The sequence below is a fragment of the Lolium perenne genome, chromosome 4, assembly GCF_019359855.2.
Source record: "Lolium perenne isolate Kyuss_39 chromosome 4, Kyuss_2.0, whole genome shotgun sequence".
Classification (NCBI taxonomy): domain Eukaryota; kingdom Viridiplantae; phylum Streptophyta; class Magnoliopsida; order Poales; family Poaceae; genus Lolium; species Lolium perenne.
In genome coordinates this window covers 337,409,829-337,418,807 of record NC_067247.2, presented here as the reverse complement: position 1 = coordinate 337,418,807, position 8,979 = coordinate 337,409,829, and positions in this window count along the sequence as shown.

Sequence of the window (8,979 nt, the reverse complement as noted above, 5' to 3'; positions counted from 1 at the left end):
TCAACAAGCTCTACGGTAGTTCTTGATAACCCACAAGTATAGGGGATCACAACAGTCTTCGAGGGAAGTAAAACCCAAATTTATTGATTCAACACAAGGGGAGGTAAAGAATACTTATAAGCCTTAACAACTGAGTTGTCAATTCAGCTGCACCTGGAAAAGCACTAGTAACAGGGGTGATGTGAAAGTAGCAGTAATATGAGAGCAGTAGTAACAGTAACACAACAGCAGTAGCAGTAATATGAGAGCAATGGCACCAGAAAATAGTTGATACTACTTCCAATGTCATGTAGAACGAGTATATGATGATGAGAGATGGACCGGGGTTCCCAGCTATCTACACTAGTGGTAACTCTCCAATAACAAGTGTTGGGTGAACAAATTACAGTTGGGCAATTGATAGGATTGAAATAGCATTAAGACAGAACATCAAGATCATTAATCATGTAGGCATGTTTCCCATATATAGTCATACGTGCTCGCAATGAGAAACTTGTACAACATCTTTTGTCCTACCAGCCGGTGGCAGCCGGGCCTCTAGGGAATCTACTGGAAATTAAGGTACTCCTTTTAATAGAGCACCGGAGCAAAGCATTAACACTCCGTGAAAACATGTGATCCTCATATCTAAGCCTTCCCCTCCAGTTGTCCCAATTTCTGTCACTTTGGGGCCTTTGGTTCCGGACATAGACATGTGCAAACAACTTGTAGATACAATCTAAGCAATAAGTGTAGAGCTTAAATCTAAGATCATGCCACTCGGGCCCTAGTGACAAGCATTAAGCATAACAAGATTGCAGCAACAATAACTTCATAAACTTTGTAGATAGACAATCATAACGTAACAATCCATCGGATCCCGACAAACACACCACCGATTACATTAGATGAATCTCAATCATGTAAGGCAGCTCATGAGATCATTGTATTGAAGTACATGGGAGAGATGATACCAACTAGCTACAGCTAGAACCCGTAGTCCATGGGGGAACTACTCACGGAGCATGATGGAGGCGGTGGCGTCGATGGAGATGGCTTCCGGGGGCACTTCCCCGTCCCGGCAGGGTGCCGGAACAGAGACTTCTGTCCCCCGAATTGGAGTTTCGCGATGGTGGCAGCGCCCCTGGAGTCTTTCTGGAGTTTCGTCAAAAGGTATCGCGTTTTTAAGTCGAAAGGGCTTATATAGGCGAAGAGGTGGCGCAGGAGGGGCACCAGGGCGCCCTCCCCATAGGCCGTCGCGGCCAGGGGCCTGCCCGCGCGGCCCTATGGTGTGGGGCCCCTGGGCCTCCCCTCCGGGTCTCCTTCGGTGTCCTGGTCCGTCTCGGTGAATTATGATGTTTGGTCTTCGTTTCGTCGAATTCCGAGAATATTGCCCGAACAGCCTTTCTGGAACCAAAAACAGCAGAAAACAGGAACTGGCACTTCGGCATCTTGTTAATAGGTTAGTTCCGGAAAATGCATAAAAACATTATAAAGTGCAAGCAAAACATGTAAGTATTGTCATAAAACAAGCATGGAACATCAGAAATTATAGGTACGTTGGAGACGTATCAGCATCCCCAAGCTTAGTTCCTGCTCGCCCTCGAGTAGGTAAACGATAAAAAGATTAATTTCTGTAGTGACATGCTACTTACATAACCTTGATCATACTATTATAAAGCATATGAGATGAATGAAGTGACTCAAGGCAATGATCTATAGTTGCTAACAAATAGATAACATATAGCAAAACTTTTCATGAATAGTACTTTCAAGACAAGCATCAACAGTCTTGCATAAGAGTTAACTCATAAAGCAATAAATTCAAAGTAAAGGCATTGAAGCAACACAGAGGAAGATTTAAGTTTCAGCAATTGCTTTCTACTTTCAACATGCATATCTCATGGATAATGGTCAACACAAAGTAATATGATGAATGCAAATAAGCAAGTATGTAAGAATCAATGCACAGTTGACACAAGTGTTTGCTTCTAAGATGGAAGGAAGTAGGTAAACTGACTCAACATAAAGTAAAAGAATGGCCCTTCGCAGAGGGAAGCAGGGATTAAGTCATGTGCTAGAGCTTTTTAAGTTTTGAAATCATATAGAGAGCATAAAAGTAAAGTTTTGAGAGGTGTTTGTTGTTGTCAACGAATGGTAGTGGGTACTCTAACTACCTCGTCAACCAGACTTTCAATAGCGGCTCCCATGAAGGACGTTATCTCTACCAGCAAGGTAGATCATCCCTCTTCTCTTTTGTTTACACACGTATTTTAGTTTTATTATGGGTGACACTCCCCCCAACCTTTGCTTACACAAGCCATGGCTAACCAAATCCTCGGGTGCCTTCCAACAATCACATACCATGAAGGAGTGTCTATTTGCAAAATTAAGTTGCTTACTGATGAATCAGAGCAAAACATGTGAAGAGAATTATTAATGAAAGTTGATTAATTGGGGGCTGGGAACCCCGCGCCAGCTCTTTTTGCAAAATTATTGGATAAGCGGATGTAGCCACTAGTCCATTGGTGAAAGTCTGTCAAAAGTAAATGACAAGATCGAAAGATAAAACACCACATACTTCCTCATGAGCTATAAAACATTGACACAAATAAGAGATAATAGCTTTTGAATTGTTTAAAGGTAGCACATGAAGTATTTGCTTGGAATGGCAGGAAATACCACATAGTAGGTAGATATGGTGGACACAAATGGCATAGGTTTTGGCTCAAGGTTTTGGATGCACGAGAAGCATTTCCTCTCAGTACAAGGCTTTGGCTAGCAAGGTTGTTTGAAGCAAACACAAGTATGAACCGGTACAGCAAAACTTACATAAGAACATATTGCAAGCATTATAAAACTCTACACTGTCTTCCTTGTTGCTCAAACACTTTTACCAGAAAATATCTAGACCTTAAGAGAGACCAATCATGCAAACCAATTTCAACAAGCTCTACAGTAGTTCTCCACTAATAGGTTTAAACTACATGATGCAAGAGCTTAATCATGATCTACTTGAGAGCTCAAAACAATTGCCAAGTATCAAATTATCCAAGACAATATGAAGCATTTTCTTTTTTCCAACCAAATAGCAATAAATGCAATAGCTTCCAACTTTTATCATTGAACATTAAAAGTAAGAGCGAAGAACACGAGTGTTCATATGAAAAAGCGGAGCGTGTCTCTCTCCCAAACAAGGATTGCTAGGATCCGAATTTATTCAAACATAAACGAAAATAAAAGCACACAGACGCTCCAAGTAAAGCACATATGATGTGACCGAATAAAAATATAGTTTCAATAGAAGAAACCTGATAAGTTGATGAAGAAGGGGATGCCTTGGGCATCCCCAAGCTTAGACGCTTGAGTCTTCTTGAAATATGCAGGGATGAACCACGGGGGCATCCCCAAGCTTATACTTTTCACTCTTCTTGATCATATATCATCCTCCTCTCTTGACCCTTGAAAACTTCCTTCACACCAAACTTCTCATAAACTTCATTAGAGGGGTTAGTACTCAAAAAACTTGAATCCACCTTGGTCCTGTAGTGACACATTGCAAGAACTCAATAAAACATTAGCTACAGCTCTCCACGTCTAGAAAGCCTTGCTTAAAGTCCACAAGAGACAATGCAAAAAACAGAGACAGAATCTGCCAAAACAGAACAGCTAGTAAAGACGAATTTTAAACAGGTACTTCCGTTGCTCAAATCAGGAAACTCAAAACTAATGAAAGTTGCGTACATATCTGAGGAACACGCACGTAAATTGGCATATTTTTTCTGAGTTACCTACAGAGAAAACAGCCCAGATTCGTGACAGATAGAAATCTGTTTCTGCGCAGAAATCCAAATCTAGCATCAACCTTCGATTAGAAGCGTCACTTGGCACAACATTGCAATAAAATAAAGATAAGGAGAGGTTGCTACAGTAGTAACAACTTCCAAGACACAACAAAATAGTAGCAAAATAAAGACATGGGTTATCTCCCAAGAAGTGCTTTCTTTATAGCCATTAAGATGGGCTCAGCAGTTTTAATGATGCACTCGCAAGAAATAAGAGTTGAAGCAAAAGAGAGCATCAAGAAGCAAATTCAAAACACATTTAAGTCTAACCCACTTCCTATGCATAGGAATCTTGTACACAAATAAATTCATGAAGAACAAAGTGACAAGCATAGCAAGATAAAACAAGAGTAACTTCAAAATTTTCAGCATATAGAGAGGTGTTTTGTTACCATGCAAATTTCTACAACTATATTTTCCTCTCTCATAATAATTTTCAGTAGCTTCATGAACAAACTCAATAATATAACTATCACATATAGCATGCTTTTCATGATCCATAAACACATAAATTTTATCAAGCTAAAAAATAATGGGATTAAAACTTTCAAACCCACTTTTATCAATACTATAACAAGATGATCGATCAATCTCAAGAGATATGGGACTCATAGATAAAATCAAGAACTCTCCAATCCCATTTTCATTAGTAGTACAATTAATATTATCAAGTAACATAGGACCATCATCAAGAGCTTTATCATAAACATTTGCTACGCAAAATTCTTTAGTACCATGCATTTCGACATTAGGCACAAACAAAGCATTATCATAAGATTTATCAAAGTAGCATGGATTATCATAAGTAACAGTAGCATAATTATTCTCACAAGTTTTACTCATCGGGAATATTTCAAGAGAATCCACAGGAACATAACATTCATCCTTCTTCGGTAAGCATGGAGGACAATCAAATAGTGTAAGAGATAAAGAGTTACTCTCATTAGAAGGTTGGCATGGGTAGCTAATCCATTCTTCCTCCTTTTGTTCATCACTCTCCTCTTCTTTTTCATCCAATGAGCTTTCAGGTTCATCAATTTCTTCTTCCACAGGTCCCTGCAAATTGTGAGTGCATTCTTGTGCATTAATGAGTCTCTCTTTATAATCAATGATATAAGGATTATCAGTGTAACTTTCATTGCAGAAATTAAGGATAGAAGAGACATAATCTTTAAGGTCCTTACAAACAACACAAGTTTCATAATTTTTAACCATGAAGGATTCTATCTCAGAGGCTCCCATAAATATGACAAATTGTTATACCTCTTCAAACCCAAAATGAATATAGCTATTCCGATTATAGTTCTTAATTAAAAATTCCTCACTAAAGCCACATTGAAATTTAAGATGTTTAGTGTCCTGTTGAGAGCAACATTTTATATTATGGCGTTTAAGCAAGATTTTAGCAATTGTATTCAATTTTTCTATCACAGCACTCATCACTTTTCCCGCTCTTGATTCTCTATAATTATTATAATATTCTATAAGCTCCAAGTAGGTTGTAGGTTCTCCCATAGCAAAAGTTTTTAATTTTTAGGTTTTTCAAAATTTTATGGATTTTTGGGTATATGAGGAAAGTAAAACAAAACAAAAACAAAAGTAAACTAGGCAAAATAATACTAGACGGAAATAAACTAAGCACAAATAAACTAGACAAAAGTAAACCTAGCAAAACAAAATAAAATAAAACAAAGAGAGAGGTAGAGTGTACTCCCCAGGTGAACTTATGAGTAGAGCTATGCCTCCCCGGCAACGGCGCCAGAAAATAGTCTTGATAACCCACAAGTACAGGGGATCGCAACAGTCTTCGAGGGAAGTAAAACCCAAATTTATTGATTCGACACAAGGGGAGGTAAAGAATACTTATAAGCCTTAACAACTGAGTTATCAATTCAGCTGCACCTGGAAAAGCACTAGTAACAGGGGTGATGTGAAAGTAGCAGTAATATAAGAGCAGTAGTAACAGTAACACAACAGCACTAGCAGTAATATGAGAGCAATGGCACCAGAAAATAGTTGATACTACTTCCAATGTCATGTAGAACGAGTATATGATGATGAGAGATGGACCGGGGTTCCCAGCTATCTACACTAGTGGTAACTCTCCAATAACAAGTGTTGGGTGAACAAATTACAGTTGGGCAATTGATAGGATTGAAATAGCATTAAGACAGAACATCAAGATCATTAATCATGTAGGCATGTTTCGCATATATAGTCATACGTGCTCGCAATGAGAAACTTGTACAACATCTTTTGTCCTACCAGCCGGTGGCAGCCGGGCCTCTAGGGAATCTACTGGAAATTAAGGCACTCCTTTTAATAGAGCACCGGAGCAAAGCATTAACACTCCGTGAAAACATGTGATCCTCATATCTAAGCCTTCCCCTCCAGTTGTCCCAATTTCTGTCACTTTGGGGCCTTTGGTTCCGGACATAGACATGTGCATACAACTTGTAGATACAATCTAAGCAATAAGTATAGAGCTTAAATCTAAGATCATGCCACTCGGGCCCTAGTGACAAGCATTAAGCATAACAAGATTGCAGCAACAATAACTTCATAAACTTTGTAGATAGACAATCATAACGTAACAATCCATCGGATCCCGACAAACACAACACCGATTACATCAGATGAATCTCAATCATGTAAGGCAGCTTATGAGATCATTGTATTGAAGTACATGGGAGAGATGATACCAACTAGCTACAGCTAGAACCCGTAGTCCATGGGGGAACTACTCACGGAGCATGATGGAGGCGGTGGCGTCGATGGAGATGGCTTCCGGGGGCACTTCCCCGTCCCGGCAGGGTGCCGGAACAGAGACTTCTGTCCCCCGAATTGGAGTTTCGCGATGGTGGCGGCGCCCCTGGAGTCTTTCTGGAGTTTCGTCAAAAGGTATCGCGTTTTTAGGTCGAAAGGGCTTATATAGGCGAAGAGGCGGCGCAGGAGGGGCACCAGGGCGCCCTCCCCATAGGCCGGCGCGGCCAGGGGCCTGCCCGCGCGGCCTTATGGTGTGGGGCCCCTGGGCCTCCCCTCCGGGTCTCCTTCGGTGTCCTGGTCCGTCTCGGTGAATTATGATGTTTGGTCTTCGTTTCGTCGAATTCCGAGAATATTGCCCGAACAGCCTTTCTGGAACCAAAAACAGCAGAAAACAGGAACTGGCACTTCGGCATCTTGTTAATAGGTTAGTTCCGGAAAATGCATAAAAACATTATAAAGTGCAAGCAAAACATGTAAGTATTGTCATAAAACAAGCATGGAACATCAGAAATTATAGGTACGTTGGAGATGTATCAGTTCTCCACTAATAGGTTTAAACTACATGATGCAAGAGCTTAATCATGATCTACTTGAGAGCTCAAAACAATTGCCAAGTATCAAATTATTCAAGACATTATGAAGCACTTTCTGTTTCCAACCGAATATCAATAAGTGCAGCAGTTTTCAACTCCGCCATGAACATTAAAATAAAGCTAAGAACACAGTGTTCATATGAAAAAGCGGAGCGTGTCTCTCTCCCACACAAGGATTGCTAGGATCCGAATTTATTCAAACACAAACAAAAATAAAACAAACAGGCGCTCCAAGTAAAGCACATATGATGTGACCGAATAAAAATATAGTTTCAATAGAAGAAACCTGATAAGTTGATGAAGAAGGGGATGCCTTGGGCATCCCCAAGCTTAGACGCTTGAGTCTTCTTGAAATATGCAGGGATGAACCACGGGGGCATCCCCAAGCTTAGACTTTTCACTCTTCTTGATCATATATCATCCTCCTCTCTTGACCCTTGAAAACTTCCTTCACACCAAACTTCTCATAAACTTCATTAGAGGGGTTAGTACTCAAAAAACTTGAATCCACCTTGGTCCTGTAGTGACACATTGCAAGAACTCAATAAAACATTAGCTACAGCTCTCCACGTCTAGAAAGCCTTGCTTAAAGTCTGCAAGAGACAATGCAAAAAACAGAGACAGAATCTGCCAAAACAGAACAGCCAGTAAAGACGAATTTTAAAGTGGTACTTCCGTTGCTCAAATCAGAAAACTCAAAACTAATGAAAGTTGCGTACATATCTGAGGAACACGCACGTAAATTGGCATAATTTTCTGAGTAACCGACAGAGAAAACAGCCCAGATTCGTGACAGATAGAAATCTGTTTCTGCGCAGAAATCCAAATCTAGTGTCAACCTTCGATTAGAGGCTTCACTTGGCACAACATTGCAATAAAATAAAGATAAGGAGAGGTTGCTACAGTAGTAACAACTTCCAAGACACAACAAAACAGTAGCAAAATAAACACATGGGTTATCTCCCAAGAAGTTCTTTCTTTATAGACATTAAGATGGGCTCAGCAAATTTTAATGATGCTCACATGAAAAATAGAAATTGAAGCAAAGGAGAGCATCAAAAAGCAAGTTCAAAACACATTTAAATCTAACCCACTTCCTATGCATAGGAGTCTTGTGCACAAATAGATTCATGAAGAACAAAGTGACAAGCATAAGAAGATAAAACAAGTGTAACTTCAAAAATTTCAGCATATAGAGAGGTGTTTTAGTACCATGCAAGTTTCTACAAGCACATTTTCCTCTCTCATAATAATTTTCAGTAGCTTCATGGATAAACTCAACAATATAACTATCACATAAAGCATGCTTTTCATGATTCACAAACATATAATTTTTATCAAGCTCAAAAATAGTGGGATTAAAACTCTCAAACACACTTTTATCAATAATATAACATGATGATTGATCAATCTCAAGAGATATGGGACTCCTAGATAAAGTCAAGAACTTTCCAATCCCATTTTCATCAGTAGTACAATTAATATTATCAAGTAACATAGGACCATCATCTAGAGATTTATCATAAACATTTGCTAAGCAAAACTCTTTAGTACCATGCATTTCGACATCAGGCACAAACGAAGCATTATCATAAGATTTATCAAAATAGCATGGATTATCATAGATAACAGGAGCATAATTATTTTCACAAGTTTTACTCATAGGGAATATTTCAAGAGAATCCACAGGAACATAACATTCAACCTCTTTCGGTAAGCATGGAGGACAATCAAATAGTGTAAGAGATAAAGAGTTACTCTCATTAGAAGGTTGGCATGGGTAGCTAATCCATTCT